Source organism: Nerophis lumbriciformis, linkage group LG09 (genome assembly GCF_033978685.3).
Source record: "Nerophis lumbriciformis linkage group LG09, RoL_Nlum_v2.1, whole genome shotgun sequence".
Lineage (NCBI taxonomy): Eukaryota > Metazoa > Chordata > Actinopteri > Syngnathiformes > Syngnathidae > Nerophis > Nerophis lumbriciformis.
In genome coordinates this window covers 20,393,940-20,409,140 of record NC_084556.2, presented here as the reverse complement: position 1 = coordinate 20,409,140, position 15,201 = coordinate 20,393,940, and the positions used below count along the sequence as shown (strand labels likewise).

The 15,201-nt window shown below is 38.8% G+C and overlaps 1 protein-coding gene across 3 annotated transcripts in view; it reads right to left on the bottom strand.

The window, feature by feature from the left end:
• Nucleotides 1-12,858, bottom strand: part of sptbn2 (spectrin, beta, non-erythrocytic 2) — a 79,167-nt gene extending 66,309 nt beyond the window's left edge. For 2 of the 3 annotated variants that reach the window (XM_061962319.1, XM_061962320.1), the window contains exon 1: nucleotides 12,490-12,858. The gene's annotated coding sequence lies outside the window, so the exon portion shown is untranslated. The remainder of the gene's footprint in view (nucleotides 1-12,489) is intronic. The other variant, XM_061962322.2, reaches the window with a different exon arrangement.
• Between the last annotated feature and the right edge of the window lie 2,343 nt (nucleotides 12,859-15,201).

Sequence of the window (15,201 nt, the reverse complement as noted above, 5' to 3'; positions counted from 1 at the left end):
GCTGCTACAACTAAATGAATATATAATAAACAGTGCGCGGCATTAATACACAACAACATTGTTCCTAAAAGCTCCAGCAGCTCTATTAAATAAGATTCCAACTTATAATTAGAGGTGATAGGAAGTGCTAAATAAATGTTGACTGTAACCCAGACATGCAGTGGAGTGGTCAAGTTCATTAAAAAGTGTTTTTGGGAGTGTCTAATCATGGCTGCCTTGGGGTGCAATGAGGTGAAGGGAGTCTGGCAAATAGAGGCCAATCCTGTCCTTGTTACAAGTATGAAGGGGTCTCGCTCAGTGTCTGTGTTAATCTCTCCTCAATGGATCAGACAAACAATCCCCTGACCTACTATGATACAAGCCACTGCTCACATACAGTACAGTGGCATGAATCCACAACACACACACACAAGCCAGGCTGACCTACTACACTTGTCACCACAATCGCCACTAGAACACACTGCCTGGAAAAGCCACAGTCAATCCACCCACTCACCATGAAACTGTATACTAGAGTGATTTGGCACACAATGTGGAGCGGCTCAATAACACAAGCCACCGTATTATAGCAGCAAATAGTAACAACCCCAAGGTGTGGCCAGGCGGTATCCTCTGGAGGACAATATTTCCAAAATGAAAAACTTCGAGAGGCACCAGATGCACACCCTGAAGCTAATGCAGGGTCTTGTCTATGCAGCTCCTTTATATTATAAGGATAAGAAATTGCACGGATGGTCAGAGAGGCAGATGCGCAATAAAAAAGGGTGCATAAAAGAAAATCCACTTGGGGGTTAATCCACAAATTTAAGACAAAAGACATGTTCAGAATGCGACTGTGATATATCAGCAAACCCCATATTTCAACTATACTATGTGTATTAGACACATATTTTGTTATGTTTTATTATTTAAACACACATTTGATAGTGGAAGTGACAACATTAAGGGTGGTGCTTCTACAAAGTGGAAGTGGGACATCAGGCGGTGCCTCGGGGGCTAAACCTCAGCCTCTGACCTGACAGACGCGTGTCAGCCTATTGTGGGGTAGCGCAATCCGAAAGCAGAGCAGAGCCAGCGGCGTGACGGGCAGCACCACCATTCTTTCCGTCTCCCTCTTTGTCACCCCTCCCTCTTCCTCTTCCTCCTCCTCCACCACCACCACAACCCCCACCTATCTACAAGCTGGTTTTCTACGCCCAGCTGGTCTGTTTGTCAATGTACTGTGTTAATCAGGAACAGAGTAAATCAGGCCTTCAATCAGTCGTCCACAGGAAATGACATGGTCTGTGTACATTGGCCAACTACGCGACCACTGTCCAACAGTGGACTATAGTATGGTCTAATACACTTCATCATCCCCACAAAGGAACCTGCCTGGTATATTTTTAGTAAGAAATAAGCTGCATGTACAAGTCAAGCATAATGATTATTCACTACCGGTAGTTATGGTTTCAGAAACAGCTCAGCAAGAACAGCCACCAGTAGTAAAACACCTTACATATGAAGCATTATATTTTTGGAGGGTTGTTTTTCTTACAGTTCCAAATACCAACAAAAAAGTCCCAGTGTTAGGATATTTTCCAGAAAACTAAAGAGGAGTTTCATATTTCAGTAGGACAACAACCCCAAAGTCAAGAGTAAACATTTGCCAGAGCCGAGACCTCAATATAACTAAGGGGTGACCTCAAGAGGACAAGCGATGTCTTCACAATCTGACAAGATTTTAAGCAATTTTGCAAAGAAGAAGTAAATATTGTCAAACACTGCTGCAATTGATTCATCGACAGTGTGGAATCGATTAATTACAGTAGTACTGTACCTGAATTTACTTGTTTAATTGGTTCTGTGACAGAGCTCAAATCAATGCTGCCCATTGACATTTATTTAAATAAATGAAAAACAATACCCTAGAACAGGGGTCGCCAAACCATTGATCCCGTTCAACCAGTCTATCTTTGGGGCCGTACCAGACGAGTGCAAAAAAATAGAAAAATAAATATGTATTAACATGGATATGTGTATATATACACACACACATGTATTTATATGTGTATATATACACACACATATATTTATATATATATATATATATATATATATATATATATATATATATAAATAAATATATGTGTGTGTATATATACACATATAAATACATGTGTGTGTGTATATATACACATATCCATGTTATATATACACACACACACACACACACACACACACACACACACACACACATATATATATATATATATATATATATATATATAGTATATACATATATACACATTTTATTTATATATACACAAATATATACATATATATGTATTTATACATATATACAAATATATATAAACGTACATATATATGTGTATATATAAAAATACATATACATATATATAACTTTCTATTTATACATACATATATATACACATACCTGTACAGTATACATATATTAGGGCTGCAACTAACAACTAATTTGATAATCGATTAATCTGTCGATTATTACTTCGATGAATCGATTAATAATCGGATAAAAGAGACAAACTACATTTCTTTTTTATTGAAAAAAACTAGCATACTGGCACCATACTTATTTTGATTATTGTTTCTCAGCTGTTTGTAAATGTTGCAGTTTATAAATAAAAGTTTATAAAAAAAAATAAAAAAAAGTAGCCTCTGCGCATGCGCATAGCATAGATCCAAGGAATCGATGACTAAATTAATCGCCAACTATTTTTATAACCGATTGTAATCGATTAGTTGTTGCAGCCCTAACATATATACATATATACTTATATAAACATACATATATACACATGTGTATGTAATGTATGCGTGTAAATATAAATATATATATATATATATATAGTATATATATATACATACACACAACCTTGCTTTGGTTTTTGGCTGACACTAGGGATCTTGAGCTCGAAAAGCTTGGTGACCACTGCTCTAGAATGTTCTTTACTATAAACAACTACAGTAGTTTTATGAAATAGTGTAATAATAATCTTTACCTTGGAGAGTGTCTAGCTCCTTCTCGTCAAACACTATGGGCAGCTTCTCCATATTTTCATGGATAAATGTTCATCGTTTTGATATTATTTTAACATTGTAGGCTGGTGTTACACTTATTCTGTTACAGTATTGTACAGACTAGCAGTGCTCCAACTGCTTCTTCAAGTTGGCGACACGCTCTGTCATGTTTTTGATGAGTTCTTTCTTTAATTCAATGAATATCATCTACTTCTTATTTTCCGCACTGTCCTTCACACTCACGTTCTTCCTTCCTATGGTTGAAAAAACAAAACAAAGTTATGTCGGTCTTTAGCTAATGCTAGTGAGTAAGACGAGATGTTTTGTGCGTATCTCACAGGATTCACTGTGACATTTGCTACGCCAACTAATGGCGCAGATGCTTGTGACTCAAATGTGTCTTGCTACAATTAGCTGAGAGACAGTTCTTATCCCAAAATACTTCTAAGTTATGGCACTCTTAAGTTGAGGTACCACTGTACCTAAGACATAATGGTGTGCACTACTTAGCTGCAACCATCCATCCACCCCCCAGCCCCCTAGAGGGGGGGGGGGGGGGGGGGGGGGGTTACCCACATATGCGGTCCTCTCCAAGGTTTCTCATAGTCATTCACAGACGTCCCACTGGGGTGAGTTTTTCCTTGCCCTTATGTGGGCTCTGTACCGAGGATGTCGTTGTGGCTTGTGCAGCCCTTTGAGACACTTGTGATTTAGGGCTATATAAATAAACATTGATTGATTGATTGATTGATCTTCTACTGCTTGTCCTTCTCCATGTAAAGACAATTCGGCTTCACTTTCATTACTATAAGAGCTGATTTGACACAAAGAAAGGTTTGTGTTTTATTTGAATGATTAGAAAATGGACGGATGGTTGGATTTGCAACTTTTATTTTGTGCTTTATTTACAGATCAGATCCGCATTCAAACATTGCGGTCATTGTATTTATGCTATCGTGTGATACTTTGACATGAATATAAGCACAATGCCCACTTTAAACAGTTATAAAATAACTAAGAGTTTCAGCAAATATTCTTTGACACTTTGATGAGTTGTTCAAACTACTGTTTTACACAAGCAGGGACAGAACACCCAAATAGAGGTTATACCGTCACAAATGTAGCCAAAAGCTCATCCCTTAATTCCATGTAAGAATGTCAGAGCCTAACAGACTACAATAGGTAGGACCACTGTAAGAAAACCAAACGTCATCTTTTATTTAGACACTGCAAAGAGAGCACGCAGGGAGAGTTTAAATACACATTTCTACCCTCCCTGCTCACACAATGAGAAGTCTCCCTAAAACCAAAAAGCCTCTGCCAACAAACGGCCCCATACAATGAAGGAGTCAGCAGAGAGTTGGGACAGTTGTTCGGTGCCTTTCCTGTTTGCAGCGATGAAGCAGCCAGAGGCACGTAAGCATCAGAGGCCCCTCCACCGGCTGCTGATCCTGGTCTAAATGCACTGCTGAATAGGACAGCAGGCTCTTTTGTTGACCTGTAGCATCACATTCATCAAACAGTCAAGCGACCGTGCCCTCCGCACGCAGACACAGACATGTCACTTTGATTTCCACAAAACCAGCTTTGTGTACTGAATAATGGCAACATCATTAGTTTCTCTTTTGCATTACTGAAATCATGTGGCGGAAAAAAGGAAACGTGACAAAAGTGGCACTACAAGGGGATTAATCAATAAATAATTCAATGTGACGGTTTAATCCAACCTGCTGCTCTACTTGACAAATACATTCTTGAAACAAGATTGTGTTACGTTCTATTATTTATCTATATTACTTAACATTCCAGGTAACCACTAAGGTCAAGAGTTTTCTTGATACATATAGTAACTCTTATAACAGCCATTGTCAGCATAATAAAATAATTGCGCGATACATGGCCCATTATATGGGCAGTAACATAACCATTACCTTTAAACTGCATCCTAATTGCTTTTTTTTTTTAATAGAATCGAGCCCTAAAAAGCATACTGTGTGCATTCCTTCTCATTAACCATACTACACGTTACATCTGCATATTTTGTTGTGGCTTTTGGAACAACTTGCAACCAGGAGGCCCACCGAAATGACTCCCAAAACATTTTGTTGTCTCACACCTTTTCAGCCACATATCCTGGGGCACTCTGTGAATTATTTAACACACTACATGTGGCTGTCTTCCATCTTATAACTAATCATGCCTCAAGTCATACAGAATTCCCGCATGAGCATTGATGTATTGCACCAGCAAAGGGGGGGGTGAACATATTGCCCTCTGGTGGCAAATTCCAGATTTGACTGAAAAAGGTTGACTGAAAAAGGGCATGATGGGAAATGTATTAAATGTTTGTTTTGTTTTTTTATTTAAAAATGTTACTTTATAGCTATTCAACACAACATTTGACTAAACAATATAGAACGATAACTGCAGTGAATTGAATTACCACAATTCCAGGAAGTATTACCACTGCATTGGTTGGTCATACAGTCCTCCCACGTTTATCAGTTATTTTTGGTTCCTGACATGACCGTGATAAATTAATTTCCGCTAAGTAGGTATCATTCATTGTAAATCAAATATGTTCAGAGCTATAACATATAAAAAACTGTACACAACTTTCAACATATGCTTTTCAACATTATGAGAGTCCTCCAGACATGTAATAACACCCTTTAAACATAAAGTATATGCTCCCTATAGTAATGCATATATTAATGCTACCTGGAGCTGAGCCAATCAGGGGCCACAATACTGAACAGTGAGTTCTGATTGGTTTGGGCTCTTCTAGTGACCAAAACTACTGTAGTATTGATTATGTTTTAGTTTATTTAGCCATTTTTATTAAGGATGTGACGATTAATTCTCGTAAAAAAGTTTGTGATCGGCCATTGTGAAGTGAAGTGAATTATATTTATATAGCGCTTTTCTCTAGTGACTCAAAGCGCTTTACATAGTGAAACCCAATATCTAAGTTACATTTAAACCAGTGTGGGTGGCACTGGGAGCAGGTGGGTAAAGTGTCTTGCCCAAGGACACAACAGCAGTGACTAGGATGGCGGAAGCGGGAATCGAACCTGCAACCCTCAAGTTACTGGCACGGCCGCTCTACCAACCAAGCTAGACCGCCCCATTGGCGATTAATTACTTTTAATGACGATCAGAAACTGACAAGCGGCTAATAGCCAAATATGTCCCTTCATACAAAGTGTGGAGTTGCTCCTCTAAACTAATAATCACCTCCATAACGGAAAGTAAACTGAATTTCTTATTATATTAAGTATCATTATCAAGTATTATTATCTCTGGAGAATGAGGCTAAACATGTTACACACCAAGAGAAAGCCAGGAGCAGGCATACTAATAGCTAAGCTAACCTAGCTTTAAAAAAACATCAATAAATAATTGCTTAATAAAGTTTAAGAAGTGTAGATGGAATCACTTTACAGCAGAAAGTAAGCAGATATTAACAGGAAATTAACAAGTAGATTAAAAAGAGTCTAGAGAGAGGATAATACAAGAACAACTGTTAGTTTGCCAGCATTGTCAGTCAGTACACGACACGTAAATGGAGGATTGGATTAAGGCTGAAACGACGCGTCGACGTAGTCGACGTCATCGGTTACGTAAATACGTCGACGCCGTTTTTGTGCGTCGGCGCGTCGCATATTTACGTCACACTACTTTACTGTCATGGCGGAGCGCAAAGCAGACGATGCGAGCGAGGGGAAAAAAGCACGCCAAAAGTCGTCAAAAGTGTGGGAGTTTTTCAATAAACGGCCTAATAATGTTGTTGTATGCACACTGTGTCGAGCGGAAATGGCCTATCATAGCAGCACAACGGCTATGAACGAACATTTGAAAAGAAAACCCCCGACAGCGTTCTTGCCATCACCATCAACAAGTCAATCGTCCGCGTGCGTATACGTTGTCATTATTACACAAAAACATGAATGTGTCATTTGTATCTGCGTTGTAAATTCATAAACTAAAGCACCGTTTCGCTCTGAGAGGCGCGTTTGGCGTGCCTGTTCAGTGTTTACAAAGACGCGCTCCTCTTTAACGCTGTGGAGAGGCGGCGGCGGCGAGCGAGCGGCGAGGCGGGGCGCGCCGGGAGCGACGCCGCAATCGTGCCCAGGTGCGCGATCCGCGCAGTTGGAAGAGAAAAGACTTTGTGTAAAATTAAAAGATTGTAAACCTGGCAAAGCCGTCTGGCGTTCAGTCTGTCGGTCCTGAAAGAACCCCACGGCACAAGACGTGTCACAAACGCTAACGTTAATTAGTTGTGCAAATACCTTTTACAACATTAACAGTTACATATACTATGTACAAACGAACAATTAACTTTCACTTTAATCATACTATCATTGTTGTGTTATTAAGCAAAATAAGCAATACTTTTACTTTTGTTGAAATGTTTACACTGTACACTTTTTTGTATTGGATGTTTAGCTTTATTTTTGCACATTTTAGCAAATAAGCAATACTTTTACTTTTGTTGAAATGTTTACACTTGTTACAGAATATTTCCGTTTTGCACTTTTTTGTATTGGATGTTTATCTTTATTTTTGCACATTTTAAAGCAAAATAAGCAATACTTTTACTTTTGAAATGCTTATACTATTCCAGAATATTAAGATTTGCACTGGATGTTTACTTTTATATTTGCACATTAAAAAGCAAATAAGCTACTTTTAATTTTGTTAAATGTTAAAAGTTTTAAATGTTTACATTGTTACAGAATATTTTGTCATGTTGTTGTCAATGTTGACTGACTAGTGGCCATACTTTTTTTTTTGTAAATAAAAGCCATGCCTTTTGAAAAAACTGGCCTACATTTATTTTTTCCTCTTCATTTTAAATAAAAAAAAAAAATCGGTAAAAGGAAAAATAATCTATAGATTAATCGAAAAAATAATCTATAGATTAACCGATTAATCGAAAAAAAATAATCTATAGATTAATCGATAGAAAAATAATCGTTAGCTGCAGCCCTAGATTGGATCAATCTATAAATTAGTGATGTCGATATTCAGGGTAGGGCAGCACGGTGGGAGAGGGGTTAGTGCGTCTGCCTCACAATACGAAGGTCCTGGGTTCGATCCTGCGCTCGGGATCTTTCTGTGTGGAGTTTGCATGTTCTCCCCGTGACTGCGTGGGTTCCCCCCGGGTACTCCGGTTTCCTCCCACCTCCAAAAACATGTACCTGGGGATAGGTTGATTGGCAACACTAAATTGGCCCTAGTGTGTGAATGTGAGTGTGAATGTTGTCTGTCTATCTGTGTTGGCCCTGTGATGAGGTGGTAACTTGTCCAGGGTGTACACCGCCTTCCGCCCGATTGTCGCTGAGATAGGCTCCAGCACTCCCCGCGACCCCGAAAGGGATAAGCGGTAGAAAATTGATGGATATTCAGGGTAGTATCAGTATATGATCGATACTAGAGTGAAGAGATCGATATTTCTATTTTCTCAAAATCTTTTTTTCCCCTTTGTTAATGTTTACAAACTTATGGAATAATTCCCTGGACACTTGGGGGCAAAAACCAAAGTGTTTAAATGAGTAGCAGATAGCAGTTTCTGCTTTTGTTTAGTTATTGTGTAGTACTGACTTTGTTTAAATAGTTTAAATATCATGTTGATGTTGTTAAGGGTCAATAGCACTCACCACTAATAAATTGAAACATATACCATTAATACATGTGATCAGTATTAGAATCGGCCGATTGTTATCAGAATTATGAATCCATTTAAGTGAACCCCGACTTAAACAAGTTGAAAAACTTATTCGGGTGTTACCATTTAGTGGTCAATTGTACGGAATATGTACTTCACTGTGCAATCTACTAATAAACGTTTCAATCAATCAATCAATCAATCAATCAATCAATCAATCAATCAAATCGGCAGTATTAAACCTTGGTTGGAACATCTCTAATTTTTAAGCTTGAAAATTAATATTTTATGACCAAATGTTTGTGCATGCAAAGAATCAAAAAATCATACTCTGTTGCACAATCCAATAGATTGTAAAATAGTGTTGTACTTCAAGTGTAATGACAATACAGTTCCATTCATTCCATTCAACAGTTCTTACTATAATAAAATGGAAAAGAGTCATGGTACAGTAGAAAATGGAAATCATCACAACGTGACATGACTCATAAGCAACGCACAGAAAAGGGACAAGTGATAAATGTTTGCCACACAATGTAACCAATAAACAAAATGTTCCAACTGCACTATGGTTGATATACGCATGCATCTTGCATCAAAACAATAAATTATATAAAGTGGGAGGCGATGCATTAAAAACCGCTAACATACAATATTAAAGACTATTAATTATGTGCAAACCAAACTAGTGAGGGGCAGAAAAGCCAGTAAAAGTCATCAATATTCATGCACTTTATTATGTTGGTCAACCACCTTAATATACATCCCCACTATTGTTGTGTCCAGTGAAGTCTTGATATGCAGTTTATTTCACATTTTCAATGATAGCTCTCTCATCTTACAGGGCAGGGTGGTCCAACTCGTTTTTATTGAAGGTCACATCACAGTTATGGCTGCTTGTTGCAGTGAATATATTTAATGTATAACCTCCTCGTGATAAGAGGGACAAGCGGTAGAAAATGAATGGATGGATGGATATCCATCCATCCATCCATTTTCTATCGCTTATTCCCTTTGGGGTCGCGGGGGGCGCTGGAGCCTATCTCAGCTACAATCGGGCGGAAGGCGGGGTACACCCTGGACAAGTCGCCACCTCATCACAGGGCCAACACAGATAGACAGACAACATTCACACTCACATTCACACACGAGGGCCAATTTAGTGTTGCCAATCAACTTATCCCCAGGTGCATGTCTTTGGAAGTGGGAGGAAGCCGGAGTACCCGGAGGGAACCCACGCAGTCACGGGGAGAACATGAAAACTCCACACAGAAAGATCCCGAGCCCAGGATTGAACCCATGACTACTCAGGACCTTCGTATTGTGAGGCAGATGCACTAACCCCTCTGCCACCGTGAGGATGGATATTACTACACAAATCCCTATGCATTTGATTATTAGTATTTTTAACGTACAAAATGATGGATAACATACTTGCTTTTGAAATCATAAGTCAGGGGAACAAGCATTTAGTCTAACAAAAAATTTTGGGAATATCTTAATACAGGACTGTTCAAACTTTTTCACCAAGGGCGCGTACAAAAAGTCAAAGTATGCAGGGGCCATTTAGAAATATTTTTATTTTGTAAAAAGAAATGCTAAAAACAAACATTATCTATATATTTAAAGACCAAACTTAATGTCCACTTTGTGTTATAGGTGACAAAGTACACTATTATTAATTATTACAGCGGTATAAAAACAACAGTAAAAATGTTCTAAAAAAGAGCAAAAATTTAAAAGACAATCTAATGAGAAAAAGATGAAATTTTGATACAATAACTAGGGGTTAAAAATTCCGGTTCGGTTTGTACCTCGGTTTAGAGGTCACGGTTCGGTTCATTTTCGGTACAGTAAGAAAACAACAAAATATACATTTTTTGGTTATTTATTTACCAAATTTGCAAAATCTTCCACCAAAAACATTTTTCTTAGTGGAATATTTGATGTGATGTAATCGGAACCTTGGATAAGTCAATAATTCATAATAACATTGATTTTGATTCGTTTGCTTTGTTTTATTAGTAAACATTGCAACTTTTTCTTAATTACATTTAACCTTTTTTTTTTCTTTCACTTTTGTTATGTTTTTGTTTATTTTAATAGTATTTTTAGAATGTGCCGTGGGCCTTTAAAACATTAGTTGTACGCCGCAAATGGCCTCCGGGGCACACTTTTGACACCCCTGCTATAGATAATAAAAAATTAAATCTGATAAATCTATGGCTAAAAAGCAGAGCCTAGCGACGCATGCGTGTTTATCATAACTCTCTCGCTCTCTCTGTCTCTGCCCCTCCCTCACGAATGCTGCTGCAAGCACAATTTGTTTTGTTTTTAACCCCTTCTTAACCCTGAACGTACATTGTTAACACACGCAACCATAACTCAAAATGCCGGACATTTGAGGCATTTAGGAAACTCCGCCCGGACAGCCCCGCAAAAGAGGAGATGCCCGGTGAAAAGAGGACATGTCCGGTGAAACCGATCACTGACCATACGTCCTCTTTTCTGACCATACATCCTCTTTTCACTGGACATGTCCTTTTTTGCTGAGCTATCTGGGCGGAGTTTCTTAAATGCCTCAAATATCCGGCATTTTGAGTATTGTTTATACAACGTGCAGTACGCTACTTAATATGTCCGTGTGGAAACTCGTTCGGTACACCTCCGCACCGAACCGAAACCCCCGTACCGAAACGGTTCAATACAAATACCCGTACCGTTACACCCCTACTAATAACTGATAATACACTTTGTCACATATAACACAAAGCTGATCCTAACGTTTGTCTTTAAATACATTATAATGTTTGTTTTTATCTTTTTGGGGGGTTTTCTTAACAAAATAAAACAGTTTCAAAATGGCCCCTACATACTTTGGCTTTTCAATATGTTACCCTTGGTGGAAAAAATTTGGACACCACTGAGTTATATATGTCAAATTGTCTGCTTTTTTCTCATTATATCACATTTTTGCCAATTGTTTTTGTTTACATTCTTACTGTCTAATTTAATCCAAAAATATGCTACACGCCAACAAAACTCGAGCTTCTGGCCACACTTTGGACACCCTTGTGTTCACATAGTGTTTTTTACATGGTCAAATAATTTTCATGTTTAAAAGACAAGCAAAATTTCTGTCAAAATTGAAATAACAAATATGTTTATTAAGAAAGTGAAGTACTTTATTGCTGCACATTATTTCCACCCTTTTGCAGGCCACTTAAAACAATGTGGCGGGCAAAATCTGGCCCCCGGGCCTTGAGTTTGACACCTGTGTTAGGGGATGCATTCATTCTGCCATGACTCTCATTGCAGGCCAGGCTGCAGAAAATCCCTATACAGTACTATCATGAAAAACAAAACAACCAAAGTGGGGAATGTAGACCAAACACCAGCAGAACGTAAGACAAACAATAAGCTATACAGTTGTGTTTGTACTGCTCTACAGGCTGTACGTGAACGCAGCATGCAAGCATTGACATGGATTCAAACAAAGGCGTCCTGATTGATGGTTACCACAAACCACACATTCAAACACTTCCCGACCAAGAAGCAAACACACTACTTTCACAAATAGACAATAAATGTCCGTCAAAATGTAGGAATATATACATACGAGCGACGATACAGTGAAGCTATATGTTGGCTTGGAATGCTAACAGCGGCTAACAGCAGTCACCTGAATGATATCACACTCGTCTCTTAGTAGCTGTGTTGGTGCTGATTCAATCAGAAAGATAGTGGTGATAATTAAGACAAAAAGCCAGACTTACCTTTTGTTTTGTCTTCCGTCGGGATATTAATTCAACCCGAGCGAATACATGTGATATTAAAACATGTGCCACTACGCTAATTCAAATAACAGTAACAAAAAAAATCCCTTGCACAAGCCGACGTTACATCCGCGTCATCGAAAAAACACATTTCTGCTAACCATTCACAATGTGTTACAAAAGCAGCAGCAAAACAAAAATTAAAAAAAATAATTTAAAAAATGCCTTTTCGGAATCGAGTCGTCCGATGAGAGGCAGGTACCAGGCGGATATCCGCAGCAGCTGTGGCCGAGCATCCGACGCTCCGCCCGGGTCGAAGCTCACTCACACGCCCGCTGCCTGCCAAACGGCACCCCGGTGACTAGAAGAAAGAAAAAGTGGTCGAGGTGCTGCTGCTAGTGGGGGAGTGTGCATGTGCGTGTGCGTGCGTGCGTGCGTGCGCGCGCGTGTGTGTGTGCGTGTTTGCGTGTGTGTGTGTGTGTGTGTGGGTGGGTACTGCTGACCCTTCCTGGTCACGTGCAAAGCAGTGGTGTGTACATACAGTATTCTTCAGTGTTGTGCCCTACAGTAGGAGAAGAGCTCCACGATGTAGTGCGTGGTGCTGTCCCTGGTGCTAAAAGCACATGGAAGCGTCTTCTTACATTATTCATTTTAGGACAGTAACTCCTAGCAAAATTCCTCACTGGAGGCCTAAATCCAGTAGCTGTTAAAGCAAATTTTATCTATGAAATTGTGGTATTCTGCATGCATTATCGAACCACATTTTTATTCATTCACAAATCATGAGGCACACATTCATCCAATTTCTACCGCTTGTCCATTTCGGGGTGGGTGGGGGGGGGAGGGGGGTGCTGGAGCCTATCGCAGCTGCATTCGGGTGGAAGGCGGGGTACACCCTGGACAAGTCGCCACTTCATCGCAGGGCCAACACAGATAGACAGACAACATTCACACTCACATTCACGCACTAGGGACCATTTAGTGTTGCCAATCAACTTATCCCCCGCTACATGTTTTTTTGGAGGTGGGAGGAAGCCGGAGTACCCGGAGGGAACCCACACATATCCTAGTAAAATTATGTTTAAAAAAATAATCCCAATGCCAGTTTTGGAAAAATAAAAAAATAAGCAGAAATGCAAAAAAAAAAAAGGAAATACATTTATGTAAAGTGTGTTTATATTTGTTTCTTTAAATGACAACAACGAGAGTAAAATTATGCAATTACAGTGCTACCTAAACTTTAAGGAGAACTGCACTTTTTGGAATTTTGCTTATCATTAACAATACTTACCTGAGACAAGAACACATGTTTGTCTTTTTTTAATCCATTCTGACTCATAAATAAATGCAAGCAAAAGTTAGCTAAAAATGAAGGTGATGGGATTTGCGCTATTCCGCCTATAAATCGCTCAAAAAACCTCCAACATTTTACATATGGGGACGGCGTGGCGAAGGTGGGAGAGTGGCCGTGCCAGCAATCGGAGGGTTGCTGGTTACTGGGGTTCAATCCCCACCTTCTACCATCCTAGTCACGTTCGTTGTGTCCTTGGGCAAGACACTTCACCCCTTGCTCCTGATGGCTGCTGGTTAGCGCCTTGCATGGCAAGTGAATGTGTGTGTGAATGGGTGAATGTGGAAATACTGTCAAAGCACTTTGAGTACCTTGTAGGTAGAAAAGCGCTATACAAGTATAACCCATTTATCATTTATTTATTTACATATACCTTGTACGTTTATATGTAACAGGCATATTCATAATAACATGTAATATTTACATATTTTGCTCATTTTGAGCAAATTAATTTAAATTTAAATTTCATTAATTTCACAGACGCATCACATCGTTTGCTTTTTCCTTTAAGAACAGTTCGTGAGAGACAACAAAGACTACTTCAGGACAAATGAAGATCTAGAATTTTATATTTTTGAGCCTGAATATAAAGAGGATGATCTACAAGTTTTAGAAAAGGTGTGCTGAACAGATCCAGGTATAGTGAAACACTAAGCATCATGCAAAAGTAAAGCTAAGTTCTGAACAAGAAATACAAACTACGAACATAATAAAATAACTACTTACTGTACAATGTCTGCTCTCACTGACATGCCGACTGATGAGATGTTAACATCTTCCTGTTTAGATGAAGAATTAATTATAATCTTCACGCGGGTTAAAAAAAAAAAAAGAAAAAGGGAGCTGCAAACAAGCGTCTTAGTGTCTTTCTCGCCATCTCCGGGTCCAAGTTGGATGTCACATTTGACCAACTTCTCCGTTTATGGCCCCAAACTTCTACTATACAAGTAAGAGGCATGATTTATAATCTAGAAATAACATTTACCAACTCAAGGGCGATGCAGCAGCTTACCGGCTCAGTATGTCAATACAGCAGCATAATGGGCTTTTAGCTCTCTGTGATCACGGCACCGCTAAAAATAGTTTGTCCGCGTTAGCATTGACAATAAGAATATCACTAATACTTGGTTAATATTCAGGCCACGAGGTGTAAAGGGAGTATTGTTGGCAGTTTTTGGATGTTTTTTAGTGGGCTTCATGGGAGGAATACAATACTCGCATTAGCGATTCTAGATCTTCATTGTTAGCCACCTTGTGCTTGTCGTATATTACAAATTAGTATAAAACAAAAAACTTATGTGTTCTTGACTTAGATAGGGATTGTAAATAAAAGATGAAATTTAAAAAAGTTAAAGTTAAAA